The 19,123-nt window shown below is 34.1% G+C and overlaps 1 long non-coding RNA gene across 1 annotated transcript; it reads left to right on the plus strand.

The window, feature by feature from the left end:
• The first annotated feature begins 528 nt into the window (after window positions 1–528).
• On the plus strand, window positions 529–18,643 carry LOC120615087 (uncharacterized). Its single transcript, XR_005656193.1, has 5 exons — window positions 529–1,403; window positions 11,930–12,148; window positions 14,711–14,808; window positions 15,131–15,230; window positions 18,267–18,643. It is a non-coding gene; the product is annotated as an uncharacterized LOC120615087 (long non-coding RNA).
• Window positions 18,644–19,123: the final 480 nt, after the last annotated feature.

Here is a 19,123-nt window from a genome sequence, read left to right on the forward strand (position 1 = left end):
AAGCAAAAACAACAACAACAACAAACCAAATATGACCTCTTTGGGTGGACAAAATAGGAGATACTAAATAACTCAAGTATGAAATAAAAAATCTGTTTTAATTAATAAAGCTGTGCTTCTGAAAGTAGTTTTTATTACTTTATTATTACTTACACTTAATTTGCCTGGGTAGAAACTGGAAAATGTCAGGCTACTAGATCTAGAAAAGTGATCTCATGACTATGTTGAAGTAAAGTCAGGAACATAGCATATATTTCAAAATTGTTCTAGGGATTCTCTATTACTCACTGTATTAGTGGGTCTGCTCAGTAATATTTCAAAATTGTTCTAGGGATTCTCTATTACCCACTGTATTAGTGGGTCTACTCGGTAATATTTCAAATATAAAAAAATATTTAGCTCTATTAATTGCATAATAAAAACATACCATAATCAAGTATATTTTAGGGCTGAGAAAAGCAGCTCAAAATATTTATTATGAGTTGTTCCAAATTCAATAACATGATTAGGTGCTTTTTAATTTTTGTTCTTAACTTGGATTTTAAAGTAGCACTTTGCTTCCACTTTCTCTCCACTTATGCTTTCTGTTTGATACATAAGTAAAACCCATGGTAACTGAGGACAAATGTAACAAATTGTTACAAGTCCTCAGTTCCTTTCCCTGACTCCTTTTTCACCACTTGAAAAATTCTTCCGTCATAGGACAAAGAGTAAATCCTCATTATAGACAAAAAGGGCAAATCCTGTTAAATGCGTTTTAAAAACAGACTACTTCCCTGGCCACTAATTGCATTGTTTTATATTCAAATTCTCTAGAAGGTTTTCAAGGTCCTTCATAATCTTTCCCCTTTTACTGTCCCCAGACATCATCTCTTCCTCATTAGATGGTTACTTAGTGGCCCTTCGTAGGTGCCATTTATTCCATGTGTCATCATCTTTTGCTTTGGCCTATGATGTTTTACATTCCACCAATAGAGTCTTCCTCACCTTTATTCCGATTTTCCCAAATCAATACATTCATTCTCCCTTGTAGCACTTAACCACGTTTGTATATACTTTTGTGTCTACTGTTTATTTACAATGTATCCTTCCATAGATACATGTAAGGTGAGGTATTATCTATACCCCAGTACCTGGCATTTGGTACTCTATACATATTCATTGAATAAATAAATTATATTGTTTATATGTGCTTACTTTACTTCCTCTCCAACTAGGTTGCAAATATTTATGTACAGGGAAAATACCAATTATTCTTTTTATCCACAGCTGCTTCTGAAAAACCTCACTACCTCCTAAATACCAATGACCTCATGGATACTTGAAAAATCTAGGCTCATTAAAATCATGAGGCACCAGCGAAGGTCAAAGGGAGCACAAGGAACAAGATAAAAAAGAATGAGGTGTGTAAATTTTAGTAAACACTTTTTTTAGCACACTTAGATGAACTATATTGTGCTTCACCATCATTTCATCTAGAAGAGAGAATAACTCGACAATGAAGTTTTTTGGAGCTGAGCAGAACATTTGCAGGAGATAAGGGGAAACATTGAAGGCATCTATGTTTGGGTTCTCTCTATAAAGAAGCAAGAATTAGCTGTCTCTACTCAAATCCTCAACCGGATGATATAGGGTAAAAGGCCTTGCACTATAAAGAGCTATTATTGTGTAACAAAGACAGTGACATACAAAGATGCATCCTATTCTCAAAAACATTCTTAGAATTTCATGTCCCAGGCAAAACAGATGACTCATCTTACAAAAGAGCAGCCCACTCCACAAATCTTGTCAGAACAGTCTCAAAGGAAATCCTCAACTTTATATCAACTTGGACATGGCTTTTTTTTTTCTTCAAATACTCTTACAAAGGAGTGTTTCATCATTACTTTGACATCCTTGGTAATAATTAAACAAATTCTACTCAAAGAAAAACCCTCCAGTTATTTACATTTAGCAGACCTGTTTTTCCTCTTTTGATTTAAAAGCCCAATATCCAACTACATTTTTTCTTTTTGTGCATTTTATATTTTTTGCCTGTAATATTGCTTTTTTTCTCTCTGTCTACCTTTGAAGATAAACTCATATTTCGGTCTTAATTTGTTTCATGTCAGTAAAATCAAAACAGAACTGTAACACATTTGGCAGAACATGTCACTGTCTTTGAGCATCTTGCTCTCTTCCTTCCTATTGTTTCATACTAATCTTGTCTGCATGCTTTCCAGGCTCTCAGTTTTGTTCACTACACATTTTTTTAATTGAAGTAAAATTCATGTAACATATAATTAGCCATCTTAAAGCCATTTAGTGGCATTTAGTACATCCCCAATGTATTCATTAATTATTTTACTTCTTTCTTAGTGGACCCTTTCTCCCATAAAATTAAGAAAATTCTATTATACTTTCGTGCCTGAGTTCAACCCCGTGCCTTCAACCCTCACTAGATAACCTAATGTTTAAATTCTCTGAGAGGATAGAGACCCCACTGCCTATTTAACTTTCCACCCCACTTCACCCCTTCTCCCCAGTGCAGAGGGAAAGCAGTGTGTCTCCTGTCCAGGTTTTCTCCCATCCAATGTGCTGCTGTCCCATTTCTTCTACCTAGTGGTATATCCTGCACCACCAAATATTTTGGGGATTTGTCACCTCTTCTCAATTATTACTATAGTGCTCCTGCCTTAGGCTCACATTCTCTCTCACCTGATTTATTGCATTTGCCTCTTAAACGTCCTTCTGCCTCAACTTTCTAATATCCTCATATTCGTCCTCTTTTTTCTTTTGTTATTATTTACATTTTGAAAAGAAAGATCTGTCAAGTTATTTTTATGCCTTAAAACTGTCTATGACTTTCCACTGCCTAGAGGAGGAAGTTCGATTCAATATCTACTTGTCTGGGTTTCCATTGTTATTCTCTATGTTGGATTTCTTCTATAAATTACACAGTTCAGCTACTATGAATGCATTTATTTTCTGAATACATTCATTTACTGAACAGCTAGCTACTGTATGACAGGCATTGTGATAACTGCTGAGGACAGAAAAAAAAATGCACCTGAAAGAATTACTGCTTTCAAGAAACTTCATTTTAAGCTTCCACTGGTTTGGTCATGCTGGTTTCTCTGCATAAAATGTCATTTCTTTATTTGCCTCTGGCAAAGTTTAATTCATTGTTCAAGTCCACATTCCATGCTATTTCTGTGAAGTCTTTTTTTACTTTAGAAAGAATGACTCATTCTGTCTGTATTGTGGCCATTTTTATACTCTTGTATATTTTTGTTATTAGCTCCTAAATATTTCTTAGAAGTGCCTATATATCTGTCCATTGTCAACACCACTGCTCCTGGCCACCATCACCTTCCACGTGTACTGCTACGATTATTTTCTCTCTGGTTGTTCATTATTCGTTTGCTTCTTCCCATCCATTTTCCTCACTACAGCCAGAATGATCTGGCTAACACTGAAATCTCTTCTATGGCTCTTAGATGAAGATCAACATTCTTAATTCTGCATCCTATTTTTTAGATGGTCTGGCCCACATTACCAGCCTAATCTCATAGTTTTCACTCCCCCAGTCCCCCAATCTTTGCTCTTAAGTCACTTTGGACCTTATCCAGTTTCTCAAATGACTGTTCACAGGACTTTAGTTCACGTTATTCTTTCACTCTAGAAATCCCTTAGCTCCATTTAAGTCACCCCGACTCTGCCATCAAATCTCAACTTTATCATTATTTGTTTAGAGAGGCCCTTCTTGCCCTCCATGATAGATCAGTCTCCCATTTTGTATACTCTATAGCCCCATGTTTCTTTCTTTCATTGCTTTACCTATTTGTAATGATTATTCATTTATTAATAACCATCTGCCATGCTAAATAGTGTATACCATTAAAACAGAAATGGTATTTTTTCTCCTTTGATCCTTAGTTCCAAGAAGAATGCTGTCTCTCTCTATATACACATATATAATAAATATAATATAATATAATAAAATAGTATAATACAATACATACTATGTAGAATATAACAAAATATATAAATATATAAATGAATATATATCGATTGAATGAATAAGAACTTAATTATAGCAAGATTTTAAGCTCCCTCATGAATTCCTCATATTGATATCATGTGTCAGAATCAAACACAGTGCTTGAGTCATAAAAAAACAAAACAAAAACGAAACAACAACAAAACATTTTTGGTTCAAACATACTGTGTTGACTTAGGTTTTAATTATTTAACATAGGGGTAAGGACTCGCAATGGTCCATGGCCTGTTAGGAACTGGGCCACACTGCAGGAGGTGAGTGATAGGTGAGCAAGAGAAGCTTCATCTGTATTTGCAGCCACTCCCCAGAGCTAGCATCACCATCTCAGTTCTACCTCAGATCATTAGGCATTAGATTCCCATAGGAGTACCATTCTCTAGTGCCAAATGGTTGGAGACTCCTGATTTAGTTTATTTTGTTGCCTGTTGTCTATCTGCATTTGATTCAGTTCAGAGACAGAAACATTTAAGCTTGTTTGGAAGTTCTCACATGGAACTGGATGAGGGTCCATAATGCCCCACAGAAGAGATGTATGCACATCCTAAGAAACTGGACAGGGCATGAAATGGAACATAGGCATGAGTGATACACTCTTTATCTTTCAGGAGTCCTCTTCCATTAACACCATGACACCTTGGGGAGGGCTTCTAAAAGAGAATGAAGTGAAGCTGAGGCAGCTGATGTAGTAGCAGCACTGACTTGGAAACAGGATTGTGGCTGACACACTGGGGAAAAAGTTGTTGACAGGGGTTAACATGGCAAGTTAGGGTGGAAATGACTTGGGCTTTGGTAACAAAGCTACCAGGTTACTAGCTGTCTGACTGCAAGTTACTACTTTTTGAGTTTCAGTTTCGAAGCTTTAAAATGGGGATAATATGCATTTCAAGGTATCACTGTCAAGTAAATTTAAATACAATGCCTTGTATATAATAGGTATTTATTAAATGATGACTAGTTTTTAGGTAATAAAGATAATATTGTATTTCATCACAATTAGTAAAAAAAGTTATCTTAAAGTTATTCTAACTAATAAAATTCCCCATGACTAAATTGTGATTTTTATTCTTCAGTAAATGGTTAACTTATTAAAAAATTTTCCTTACCCTACTTTTAGTTTAAGCTTTTTCTGTACCCAAAGACAAATACATTTTTGTTCTAGAATACACCTCCTTGTCAGTTAGAGTTTCCTTCAGTTTGTTTCTCCAGAGTGATTCCTCATGTCTTCCTCCAGATATTCCCTGTAGCCTGAACTTGGGTGGTATCTGCCCATACCTTGCACCTCTTCTCTTAAAAGAGAAGAACCTTCTTAAAGGTGTGGGACTTGGAAGTCATTTGTATATTTTACAGCTCTACTGATTCTACCCAATATCATCACCATTTTACTCCAATGTACTGAGTTAATCAGATCCACTTTCATGCCTCACTTGAGTGGGACAGAGAAGTAATTAATATTGCTTATTACTGTAAAGAGTTTTGTGATTTTGTAGAGCTATGCAGTCATTTTTTTCTATTAAAGTTTATTGAATAAACTTCTTTTATATAAAACTATTGTAAAATTTACGAACATGTTGTAAAAAGTCTCTATATTAAGTGGAAGGAAATTATAAATTGAGACCGAAAAGTTAGGTTGATAGTTAAGGTTATACACAGTAAAACAGAGATGGATGTGTGCAAAGACAAAATTAAAATAGACATGCTGAGAAAAGCAGAGGAAATAGTTCATGAGGCTCCGGAGGCCCAGAGAAAGCTGTATGAGAGAGCCGGTTCAGGTTTTTCAATGAGGTTTGGATTCTCATACTGTTCTTTATTCATATGAAATAGCTTTATTCATATGAAATAGGTTGGACTCTCCAGCCTAAGGAGACATCGAGCAAGGTATTTGTGAAATACTCTTTGTGTTAGGTAAGTTTCTTCAAAATAAGGAGACATTAGGCAAGAGATTCATATGCAAGTGATTTATTAAGAAAGTGCTCCCAGGTAAGGGAGGGAGCATTCAAAAGCAAAGATCCTATTTCAAGCAAGTGTGGTGACAGCGTGATCTAGGTGGGGAATCTTGGAATCTAAGTTACAAATTTAAGTTGGTTCTAATTGAAGGCAAAGTTACTGGACTTTCACACTCCCCCGCCAACCAGTCATTGGCTTGCAACCATCTTGGGAGGCAGTGGTGGCTACCTGCTGCTCTCTGCTTATGCTGGCAAAGATGCTTCACTAGCTCAAGGCCCCCTTTTAAAGATTATTTCAGGAGTGGTTTCCAGAACTGTGAAAGAATAAGCTTCTGTTGTTAGTCACTAAGTTTGTGGTAATTTGTTATAGTAGCTATAGGAAATTAATGCAGAGTCCACATTATTTTTTAAAGAATCTGCAGACAAAAGTACTCTATAAATGCTCTATGACTTCCAAATGCTCAATCTCAGTTTCTATAACTGTCACCGCTGGGATGAGGTGAAATCTGGTGTCACCCCAGTGGCATGGGGGAGGAGGAGGTGGTGGATAGTGGACGGTGGAGTTGTGTGTTGTTCTTCGGTTCTTCCCTGCTGACGCAGCACAGAATTACAGGTCAGTGAGACTGAGAAAAAGTAAGATTTATTGAAAGTCCATTTTAGAAGGAGATGGGCTGCGCTCAGGAAGGCTGCAGCTCTGTGGAATTTAGGAGGTGAAGAGATAAGACAGTACACCCCAAAGGGAAGGGCAGGTTTCCAGCCAGGAAAGCTGTAACAATGCAGAAGTGGGATGATCTGTTTATATTTGGGCTGTGATGGGAGGTCCTAGATGATCCCTATGCCAGGTCACCTTGGCTGACACCTGGCTGCTATATAACTCTGCCTATTGTGCATGCACTTACCCAGAATTCAGTCTGTTATAATTAGATTCATGAACTTCTAGGCATAGTCATGAGATTATAATGATGGTATAATGAGGCTGAAGTTATGGGTAGTACTTTCTGCTCATGTGTTTGTAGCTGGTTTAGTCAGCAGCTTTTATGGCCTTTGTGGTCTAGGATTTGGGGTAGTTTATAACCCTAAAAGGGAGGTATTTCTGAGAGGTGCTTAAGGAAGGTCTTCAAGGGAAGTTTCTATGGTTACAGAGCTGGGCCTTCACTCCTGTCGCTCATGACTAACTACCTAACGTAACTAATCCCATTATGGTCTTTGGATTGTTCTTTGGGTAGCACTATTTATATCCATATAATAAATGCCCCTTCTTTGCTTAAACAGTCTCAAATAAATTTCTGTTATTTGAAAGAATGTTGACTAAGATTATCTCCATTCTTCTTTCTCCTTAAGACAACAGATATGTAGCTATGAAGCTGACCAGTACTTCTTCGTTGTTACTGTAACTGCACAAGAACTTTATTTCTTTAGTATGACTTTTTCCTTAATTCCAGCTAGCTTTGTTCAGTCTAATAGGACTATGACTCATTTGCTTTCTTTCAACCAGATCTTTCTACCTTTGCATATACTGCACATCCACTCCCTTAATCATTAAGTCCTTAGAACATTAGGTTCTGGTCAGCAACAAACTCTCTTAAGAATAAAGCCTCAGGTCTATCGATTATGACAAGGACACAATAACCAGATCCCAAACTAGAGCAGAGTTTCCAGTCAAGGTAAAGACAACATCTTGACCTCAGTTATGTTTCAGCCTCAGACCAAGACCTGTGAAAGCAGGATGACCTCACCAACCACAACCTCACGAAACCAGACAGGATGGCACTATGGCTGACTTCAGGACCTGATCAAGTACCTCCTACCCTAGCCTTGACCAATCAGTAGAGCCCACGATCCCAACTCCCTTATGTACCATGACTATTGATTTCTTCCCTATATAATCCATCCCCTAGAGGCCACCGGGGAGCCAGGTCTTTGAGCACTAGCTCACCAGTGTCTCTGGGCTTGGTGCCAATTCCCTAAATAAACCTTTGTTTTCTTTGCTGCAAACTCCTGCTTGTATCTCATTTAGTTTTGATTAGCGCTAGCAAACAAACTCCTTTAGTTCAGTAATGTTACCTCATAGCCAGATCTTCTGGTCACCCTTCATCTGCTTCATGGGGTTGAAAATTCGGGGTTCAAGATTCAGGAGATATTCAGTTTGTAGCCCTACTATCAGCAGCTGCCCCTGACATCCCTGCTGAACCAAATCCAAGGTGGTTGAATTAAATTTTTCTGAAATTGGCAGGCAATTAAATAACTTGTGGACTAGTCTTAACTGTGGTTCCACTTCCCTTATTTACTAAATCCTTTAACAATGTCAAGATTCCACTAGGCTTTCTACTTATTTCATTATGTCTACTTACTGCATTTGTTTTGTTTTCTATAATAAACATTTATAACCAAAATTATAGTGTTTATCTAATCTTTAGGTTAAATAAACTCCATCTCTACTGAATACATTTTTTTCTTTCTTCATTAGAACATTTACCTACTAAGTTATTATTATTTTTTTCTTTTCTCTCATGTACAGATATCCTTCTTTTCTACTAAAAGTCATCAGGACAAACTTATTTTATGGAAAACTATCATAAACTCATGAACATATTGTAGAAAGTCTCTATATTAAATAGAAGGAAGTTATAGTAGTGACAGCTTAAGACCTAAAATTTAGATTTATAGTTATGTTCTTTCTGATTTTATATCTGTTGATAATTTCATACATTTTAAATCTAATAAGCAATTTGTAGTTGGTGTTCAATAGAGAAGGGAAAAGAGAAAAGTAAATTAGAATTTTGTCTCACAAAGTTGATTGGTGTATTTAAACTTTATAATCTGAGATAATATATTTGAAAGCACTTGGCATTTCTTAAAAATATATATAAGACAGTAGAATTTAAATGATCACATTTCTCTCTTTATACTCTCAAAGGCAAAAATCTTTCAGCTCATTTAATGCTTTCTAAAGAGAGGTAATTAACTGAATTGCACTTCTCTGTAGTTTTTACTATATTTAAATTTTACAATGTTTTATTTCTGAAAAATTTTTTTTAAGGCTTTGTAAGAATTTTTGTATTTAAATCCAGAATCACTCCCTTACTGACTTGTGTTTTTGATTTCCATGTTCTGACCTTGAAAGAAAAATTTTAACTGATAAAATATAAATCCATTAAAATAATCTCATTATCATAATGATTTGAATGATTATGCCTATCCCTCAGTATTAGAGATGATATTGAAAATTAAGTAGAAGAGAGTTGGAAGGAAAGTTTGATTTTGTACCTTTGAAAAGATGCAAATCATCTGAGAAGAGTACAATGTCATGCTATGTGTTTAATATTTGCAATTTAAGTTACTCTGATTCACCCCATATGTGCACTTAACCTTGTCTATTTGCGCACCCAGATTTTTTTGGTTAGATAAAAAAGGGACTATGGTTATAAAATATCATTTTGACTGTAACTTGTGATTTTGGAAATAATTATATAAATAACACAATTTTGAACAATTGATGGACCTTTTATATAATATACCCAGAATATTAAACAGTTTTGAAATGGGAAATGTCATTTGCTGCCTGAAGGTCTTCTCGGCTATATTGATTTGGTTCTGACTTCAAATATGCACTATTTGAGACTGCTGGTAAATAAGTGCCTGGCTTGGATCTATGGTATGAGATTACTAAGGCTAACTTTTTCTGGCTCTTTCTAATAGGATGAAGGTTCTGAGCATGAACTAAACCCACCAAATAGCACATTCTTTCTCTTTTGGGATTTTTCACACTATTTCAAATAAACTGGCATGTGTTTGGCTTACCACACGATGGCGTCATATGAATGCCTTATAATGAAAGCAAGCACGCAAGAAGCTTATTTTCACGCTGTATAATGTACCAACCCAGGTTATTCTTTTAAAACATGAACATGACCTAATTTGGTTCTCCTATTCCACAAAGCATTCTTTATATTAAAAATATTGTCAATTTATGTTGTTTATATTGAGATTTCCTCTCCCCTTCCATAGACAGAATTATTAGTGATCAGTGATAGTAGATAGATGTTAAAGACATTATTGTTTTGGTCTTGTTTTTAATGAAAAAAATGATCAGGCATTAACATTGTGTAGGAAAACAGCATTAACTATCAACCTATAACTATTGCAAACCTCATCATTTCATTTCTGCAAAGTGTTTTTATTTCTTTTGTATTATTAATTCTCAGAACATCCCTCAAAGGTAATAAACTAAATGATTATCACTTTAAAAATGAATAATACGTTATCTTGATTTTAAAACTCCAGGATAGGTGAGAAAGAATGAAAATTACCTTTGAGAAGGAGACAAATTTGAGACTGATGTTAGTACTTTTTTTCACTCAACTGAAGTAAAACCAATGGGTAGGTGTATACATATTTTGAAAAGAGAAACGAGACAACAGAAAGTGAGATGAATTTGATTATTTATATTAGAGTTAAATCTCATATTTTGTTTTCTACTCTTATAAAATAAATGTAGGGTAAAAAAAGAAAAAGTCATTCCTATGATTCATACATTGTCATGTGACACATTATTTCTTTTAATTTATGTATTTTCAAGCACCTTATTAGTTTGAGGTTTTAAAAATGATTTAGTCAGTTCAGCCTGCAGCAGATAATCTCACTGTTCTTGAATTCATTCTATGAGGAAAATAATCCTGCTAGTACATTTAGGTTGCCCTTTGATTAATAGAAATTCCAAACTTCTACATAATCTCTGTACACCATCTTGCTCTTTTTCATTATTTTTACTTATCAAAACATACTTAAACAGAGTCCCATATCCTGTTTTATTCATTATTTGACCCCGCTTGACCTTATGTGTTTCATCAGCTTCCTTGGATGATAGACGTCAATCACTGATATGAATTCCTCTACTTTTCCCCTAACTCTTCCAACAGTGGAAACTAAGCACTGAATTTTTAGGTGTCTTGTGCATGCTTCTGACAATGGACAACTATCAATCTGTTTTCCTTTATTAACTTATTTGAATGTGTAAACTCTACTATATGCACAATCACAGAGAATGTGTAAACTCTACTATATGCACAATCTATTAAGAGAAAACCTTGTCTATTCTGGTTTCAATTTTTCAGTAAATCCATCGTTTTCAGTAAATCCATCGTAAATCTCTATCGTTTAGCTTGCTGCCTTAAATTACTTTTGGATGCTGAACATCAAAGCTACAGAGAAAGAACTCATATAACAAATTGCATCTTTTCTCTCACCTCATTTTACCTCCTCACTCTTCCCTTTCTCATTCTTACTTTCCTCTTCCTGTCTCTCCTCCCTTATGCTTAAATTTGGAATTCTAGGTTCTCAAAACTAGAGAAGAATAACAAGGAATAAGGAATAGGCATGAGAGAACACACAATTGCCAAATTACAACCTCAAGGAACACAGTAATAAACATCAACCTGAAGTTATTTTAGACTAGGTTGCATGGTTATTACAGGTACATACAAACTGTATATAAATAAACTTGTGACCCACATACATATTGATCTTGGAAGTCATAACTAACTTCTTAGATGCTGCTCAATCTATCATGAAATTTCTCTGTCCTCAACATGGAAGATAATCTCTATTAAAAATAGCACCAGTATTTTCATTTCTATAGCTTTAAATACAGAGCCAAAATAAACATTTGTGAACTGTTGCTTCATCCTGTCATCCTCATTTATTTGGCCATGATAATTATACTACTGTAACCAGCTTGAATTCTCTTTTAGTTCTAATTCTAAAATGATCCATGTTAGTATGATGAATATATGTTTTTATGAAACTGGCTTCATTTCCTCATCCTCAGAATTGGGTGATTGTATTTCCTCTCTGGATGAATTAGAGCAGTATATTTGAGATTATATTTCATTAGTTTTATTGCTGCTTGTTAAAGTTTTATTATTCTCTCTGTGTTATATTTCAGGCTTGCAACACTTGCCAGCAGTACTAAGTGACTTGATATACATGAATCATAACTCTGTGACCTAAGAATATGCTGTCTTCAAATATAATGGTGTCTTAGAAGTGATACTTTATAATGCTATTAAACATATGCATTCACAGAATAGCTATCTAAAATTAAGGAACTTTATTTCAAATTTTCTTTCATCCTAGTTAAAGTATTCAGCATTTCTCTTAAGAGGTAAGTGGTACATAATATGCTTTAAAAAAGAATTCATTCATTCTGTATGATTTTAATTTTATGTAATTGTTATTTACTATGCAATTATAATTCGAGGTCTTTAAAGCAGTCTAGCACTTAGGTAAAATCTGGAACTACTTGGTGCTACTTACGTTCCTGTCTCTTTATTCAACTGAATAAATAGTTGAGTACATATAATGGATAGTTATATGTCACATAATTGTAGTGGTACTAGACAGATTGAGGGTTTAGTAGGAAATGCTAGAATATTCTAACATATTCTACCTTATAATTATAACCCCTGTTCCTCTGAATTCACTATACTGTGGTTTCTTATTCTATAAATGGAGATGAAAAAGTAGCCCTCCCTGATACATATATAGTGATTATTAAAATGTCTGCAATTATTATCATAGAGAACATAATTCAGATAAATTATCTGAAATTGAACTCCTTAAGAGCAAATTTGCTTAAGGAATTTTTTGTTTTCGTTTTTCAGAAAAAATTAATGTTTTAGTTTTCTAGTAAAGAAAACATTATCTGCAACCATCATCAATAATTTAGTCTCTAGAAAGAGAATGATTCATTTATGGATATTTATCAAGTTCTCACTATGTGCCAAAGGAAACTTTAAATTGTGTTTAGCGCAATGTTATTTTTATATCATTATACTTTACATAATCAAAACTAGTGATTCACATAAAAATCTCTAGTTACCTAGATGTTTACTACCAATAAACTAAAATTCCTTGGACATTTTAGAAAAAAAGGAAGTTTATTCTTTATTTTTATAGGATTTTTCTTCTTTGATGGTACTCTAACATTTAAAAAAAATAAATAAAATTGAATCATAAAATCAAACTTTTTCTTACTAAAAGCAAAATAGGACAAAAAACAAACTCTGAGGGAGAAAAAAAAGCAACGTGGAACTGTCAGCGTACTAATTCTTGGAGCAGACAGAAATTCCATGCTTATTTTCTGGTAAGCGGCAATGCAGACAGCCACAGATCCGTGAGCACCTGGCATTGCACTGTGTCACGGCATTTCATTTCTGGTGCCAGGGAAGCTCTGAAGACATTTGACATCTCCAAGGTTAGAGGCCTCTTGAGGTCTCTGTGGTTTGACATATGGAGATCTCTATTTGGTTTCTCACTAATTCCAAAAGCCCAAGTGATCCTAAAAGAGAGTGATCAGGAGACCTCCTGAGAATTTTAATTGTCTTCTGAAGAGCTTGGAGTTTGAGAACAAAATAAAACATAATAACAGAAAATTAGTTTGAAACTAAGTGTTTACATGTGATGGTAACAAAAAACACTAATGTGTGCATGTTTTCCCCTTCCTACATTAGCCCTTCTTTTCTCCTTCCTTGCCCCTAACCACCAAGAAGAATTCTTTCAGTTCCAATATTGTTTAGATGATGCTTTGGGTCAATAAAAAAAAATGAAAAAGAGAAGATGGGTATTTATTTTAGGAAGAGAAAAAGGAATAACGACACAAGGAAAGTGAGAGGGAGGAAAGACAAAAGTTCTAATGAGATGTTGGCACTGAGGAGAGTGCTTGGTTGGGAGTTGAGAGGATCAGAGAAGAGATTTAGGAGTTGCTGCTATCCATGTGGGGAATGATAAAAGCCACACAGATGGGGAAAATGGATATTTAAGATGATTTGTGGTTTTTAAAGTATATTTCCGTACTCTTGCTATTTTTTAAAGGACATCTTTAAATAATTTGAATGTCTTTTAATTCTTTCTGGTTACTCTATTGTGTTTCTTTGACCACAAGTCTCAGCTGAGCCTGGATCACTTGGGCCTGGTTGTTAGTTGGGTTACTCTGTATTTCTAGAAGACATCAGGTTTCCAAATATGGGGAAATCTTATGGTCATTTTGCTTATCTTTTGGTAGGGAGCTTGCACCATGCCATCTTTCCATGAGTGCAAGGATGGACGTGTGATCATGATAGTGACTATCTTGATATTATAGGGCCCTTCACTAGACATATAGTTTTCTAGTGTCCTTAGAGTAAAGTTCAAGTTAAGGAATTAGAAGACTGTTGGAAGAATTAGACAAACTTCTGTTGTGGGTGGAAAAGTTAACCTTTAAAAAAGGCTGTGGGAGAAGGCTTGATTCCACATCCCTGAGTTAAACTTCAGTCCTCAAAGATGCTGAACATTGAGGAGTCCTAGGGGTTCTATTGAAACTTTCATTGAGAATATCCATTGCTCTGTGTTTCTGCATTGAAAGAGAGGCTCTGTGGTCCAAATAATTAAACATTTTAGTGACTATGCTTTTCCCAGTAGCAGAAGTGGTAGCAGCGATCTTTTCCTGTCATCACTTATCTTGTTCAGGTGTTAATACTACTCTTCATATTTTTTTTTAGTTGTCCCTAAAATGACTAAAAATTTAACATATTCAAACCCAAATGCAAGCTTTTCCCTCATGAGATTTCTTCTCAGACTTACCTTGGCATTGTTTCCCAGGTTTGGAACTTAGGAATAATCTTTTATTTTCATCTTCACTCTTGTCTAATCTTTCATGACCAATGTCTTCCTTTTTAATGTTTTTCAGACCCTGAATATTGCCAGTGATATTATTTTACTCAAGTTGTTCCTCCAAATGGGGAAGCCTGCCCTTTTCCTTTCTATCCAATTCTTTTAAGCACAAAAGTAAGTCTCCTCTCTTAGAGTCATGTCTGCTCCTCCCTCTAATCTCAGACCTTTTCTCCTTTTCTCATATGTGCTTAGCAATTATTTTATTACTGTGGAACTATTGTAGCATTTACTAAAATGTTTTATTTCATGTGCATCTGTCCTATATGCTTATTGAATCTGTAAGTTTTAAATATTACTATGCTTTCTTTCTTTCCTTCCTCAATTACTATGTTTAATCCTTAAGTATTCCTTTGAATGTATACAAAGTGCTGGGTTCATAATAAGTTCTCATTACCTGTTGAATTTAATCAAACAAAGTTTTGCTTGTAAAATGCAGGTAAGAGATGCAGTTGACAGTTCAATGAACAAAGAGTAAAGAATATAGCTATGCTTCTCAAACATTTTCTCAGAAGTCCTCCTGGAAGCTGAGGAGAGTGGTAAGTATCCCAGGTAGCAGAAGTATAGCCTGAAGCAGCTATATCAAATATGTTTGCTGTCTCCTGTTTAATCCTAGATATTTGGAGGAATTATTCTTATCTCCATGTTCTTAGTATTTGTTTTAATATAAAAACAATGTTTTAAGTTATATATACAGTTTAACAATTTTTCTTCCAACTCTATGCCTCCCAAATCCTGCAATGAAATTGATGGTTCAGAAAGATTTGCCTGATTAATGGTATTTCTCTTAGTTTGAGATTTTAGAGACTTGCTGATAATGAGGCCACACTATATAGAAAATTAGTGGCATATTCATGACTACAAAACTGCAGTGGGGAATTCTCATTTAAGGAGGTCCGTATATATTTTCACATACTGAAATTGTAAATATAGTAACAGATTAAAAATTGGGAATCTTTGCTTGGTTCATAAGAATTTGTGTTTTATTTATCCATTACGTGCTCAAATTCAATTACCATTTCAGTATATGTCTCTAAAATATAAGATCTAATTAAAAAGTTTTCTATGAGAGTTTAGTTTTTTTCCTAAAGAGATCTATATAAACTTAATGCTTGAATGTAACATTCCTAAACCATTTTAAAAATAAAACAAAAAACTTATATCGCAAGTTTGAATAGAAGTAGTATTAGAATATTAATATCAAAACTGTTTTGTACAAATAACACATATATATATATACAATGTGATCAAATGCTTTAATTTATGCATTCAAAATATTAAGTATTTGCATAATTATGTATAATACCATTAATATTGTAATATTATTTATAAACATATAAATAATTGAATAAAATTATAAAATTATGTAGACAAATAAATATCAAAATTAATTTTCAAAAGTAATTATTAATATTATGCTTACAATTTCATCCATTCTTTTTCTATTTGCAAATATGGTTGCAATTAATTTAGTTATGGCACAATTGCAAACAAAATTAAATGTTACTGGTGAGTTAAATAAAACAAATATGACAAAATGCACCATTAAAAACATCACCAGCATTAGTCATTTGAGAATCACATATTAGTAATCTGTGTTATCTTAAAAATTTATTGAAATAATGTAAATGTGATATTCATATTTATTGTAGACTATCCCCTGGCACTCTGGTAGTCTTTGAAAATTTTATTTTTGCTGTTAAGAGATTACACTGATGTCTTCCTTCAAATTCTATGAGTATATTGTTCTTGTCAAATTTTTCTACTTATACATTTAAAAGTATGTAAAAAATATATCGAATTTTCAAATTTTTCAGCTATAAAAATTATATTCAAATCTATCTAATTGTAAGTGCTTCCAACTTTCCAGAATTCTACTGTATTATTTGCATCTTTTCAGATAGAGTGACGGATCCTGAGAAGGTATGAGTCTCATAATTTCAATTTCTGAAAAGTAGACAAAGCTGGACTTTGATGATATCCGGAAGTCCCTAATCCCACTCTTCACACACAGTGCTTTTAGGCCATAGCTTGTTACAATTACTTTAACTGGGACTATGAGTTTTCTCAGGAGTATATGCTGCAAGCGATTGATGCCTAAAGCCATACTTAACACTGGTGGCATTTCAGTCATAATTGATGGGATTTTGTGGAAAGTATGGCATTATAGCAGTTACCTTTATAATCCAACTATGGAAATAACTGTCTACTCTACTTACTATTTCCCACTTGCATTATATTGTTTATTTATAGATTGCCTCTTTTGAATAAGGATTTGTAGTAACTATAATTTTTTTCTAGGTACCTAAAATATTCTTAACCCTAAAATTTGAAACATTTGGGGAATAACAGTTCCCCAATATTTGTTATTCTTTATATATGTTAGTTCTTCGATCTTTTTCATTGAGACTGACAAAATATTTTGCAGTAAAAAATTTTTCTGAAGGTTTATGCTGCTTTCCTAAAAAACAAAGTATTTATGTATCTTATTTAAATATGTGTATTAAAACATATGTATTTAAAATACCTTAGGAATTAAAATAAATAGGTTAAAACAATTCGTTCTCCATCAGCCAATCAATAATACTTATTGAGCTTGTGTCTGGGCTGGACTTGTAGAGGTTCTTCAGTTAATTTAAAACAGGACCTCTGTTCTACTTGATCAAATGTTACAAGAACACATCAGGATGATTGCAGGGTATTTGTCTTTAAAGCTCATCAGACTAGCAAACAAAAAGCACAGTTAGGGAAGAAACTATTTTTAATCATTATTTAAAAAAATATTGTTGTGCCTAAGAATTTGGTATATTGTATACTCATAGTGGAATTTTTTAATGAATGAACATTTTTCAATGAGTTAGAATTTCAATGAGTAAAAATTATAAAGCTGAATGAGATTTCTATTTGTTTTTCCCCAAAACTTCACCCCACATTAGACTGTTTCTAACTTCCCTTGGCTATAAATTTGTAACTATACAGGTAAAACTAATACTATAAATGTTTATTTATTTTATGATAAATAGTATTGTCTATTTTCCTTACAAACTCAGTGACTTTATGCTTTATGGTTTTTTTAATATAAGGCAATGGTGCTCAATCTTGACTGCATATTAGAATCACCTGGGGAACATTTAAAACACAGTGATTCCCCAGCCATCATACATGTTTTTTCTTAATTGGATTAGGGAGGAGCTCTGGCATCTGTATATCATAAAAGCTCATAAAGTGATTTAATACACAATTAGGATTGATAACCACTGATGGGAGTGGTGGAAGAAGTTTTATTCGAATTACATGAATCAAAACATTGGGCATATTAATATATCCTGTGTGGATAGTTACATAGTATGTGTTTTGAAAAAGCTCCCTTACTAATTCTAATCTTGCAATAGACACCAGTGTGAAAAATAAGTTCTGTCTTTGTGCTTTGTTCTGCTGTCCATTGCAGCTCTTTAGTAAAATAATGTTGGCAGGAGTTTGGTTTGTTCAGCCCCATAAACATCAGTCAATGTCAGCAAATCACCTCTGTACTTCATGGCATATTAGCACTCTAGTTTGATTTGTTCTATTTACAGCTGAGATTAGGAACCACTGGGATTGGAACATGGGACAGATATGTTTCGATGGAGGGAAGAGGACAATCTAGAGGGTTTAAAACAGTTCTGGAGCCCTGTCGCCAATGTGGAAGAGTTGCTGGGAAGGAGAAGAGTCAGCTTCATAACTGTACCTCAAGTGAATCCTGTGTCTTTTGTTTAAAGGCATCTCAAAATTTAATTTAGAAAACTGTCCTGTTGGGTCACTAAATACACAGAACTTTGTCACCCGTTATGACAAAACTCAATCACTTTGGACCATTAAAATTTTATTGTTTCTACCATTATCTGATTAATCTGAAATTTTTAAATAGTAATTTATAATAATAACGAGATTTGGAGAATAAAGTTTATTCCTTTATGTTGGATTCAGCACTTGTGTACAGAAGAGAACATGTGTGGTTAATTTTGTGTGTCAGTTTGACTGGGCCATGGTGCTCAGATATTTGGTCAAACATTATTCTGGTTTTTCTGTGAAGGTGTTTTTTTTTTTTGATATTAACATTTAAATTGATGGACTTTGAATAAAGTCCATAATGTGGTTGGGTCTCATCCAATCAGCAAAAGGCCTTCATAGAACAAAGACTGACCTCCCCTAAACAAGAAGGAATTCTGTCAGCGGTCTGCTTTTGGACTCAAATTTTAAGACCCCGGGTCTCTAGCCTACTGGCCTACCCTGCAGATTTTGAATTTATCAAGCCTCCACAATATTGTCAGCCAATTCTTACAAAACAAAACAAAACAAAACAAAACAAAACAAAGCAAAGCAAAACAAAACAAAACAGAATAGAACAGAACTAAACAAAAAAGAATGCCTATCTGTATCTATACATCCTGTC

This window comes from Pteropus medius, unplaced genomic scaffold (assembly GCF_902729225.1).
Source record: "Pteropus medius unplaced genomic scaffold, Ma_sr-lr_union100, whole genome shotgun sequence".
Lineage (NCBI taxonomy): Eukaryota > Metazoa > Chordata > Mammalia > Chiroptera > Pteropodidae > Pteropus > Pteropus medius.